This window comes from Sinocyclocheilus anshuiensis, unplaced genomic scaffold (genome assembly GCF_001515605.1).
Source record: "Sinocyclocheilus anshuiensis isolate Anshui unplaced genomic scaffold, SAMN03320099.WGS_v1.1 scaffold415, whole genome shotgun sequence".
In the NCBI taxonomy this organism is placed as follows: Eukaryota; Metazoa; Chordata; class Actinopteri; order Cypriniformes; family Cyprinidae; genus Sinocyclocheilus; species Sinocyclocheilus anshuiensis.
Window position 1 is genome coordinate 1,563,883 of NW_015552655.1, and position 364 is coordinate 1,564,246.

A 364-nucleotide genomic window follows, 5' to 3' on the forward strand; every position below is an offset into this window, starting at 1 on the left:
AAATAGTGTAAAATTCTCTAAAAATTTTAGTGATTTTCTCCAATTGATCATTTGAATTTAATGTATAAAAAAACTAAATATATTAATTTTACTTATTTATAAAGTGGACCCAAATTGTGTAAAATTCTCTTATTTTTTTTTAGCAATTTTCCCAAATGATAATATTTTAATTTATAATAAATTAAATAAAATTCATTAATATGTGCTATAATAGTACATAAATTATAATACATTCATGATAAATTTATTATATTTACTATACAATTTTATAATACATATATTTATTTATAATTAGAATTGCAAATTAAATATATTCATTTAAATTGTATGCTATATATATATATATATATATATAGAGCATAAC

The 364-nt window shown here is 14.8% G+C and overlaps 1 protein-coding gene across 1 annotated transcript in view; it reads right to left on the minus strand.

Moving 5' to 3' along the window:
• The window catches only part of wdr24 (WD repeat domain 24), a 13,753-nt gene that overhangs the window by 808 nt on the left and 12,581 nt on the right, over nucleotides 1-364 (minus strand). The gene's annotated exons all lie outside the window — the stretch shown is intronic.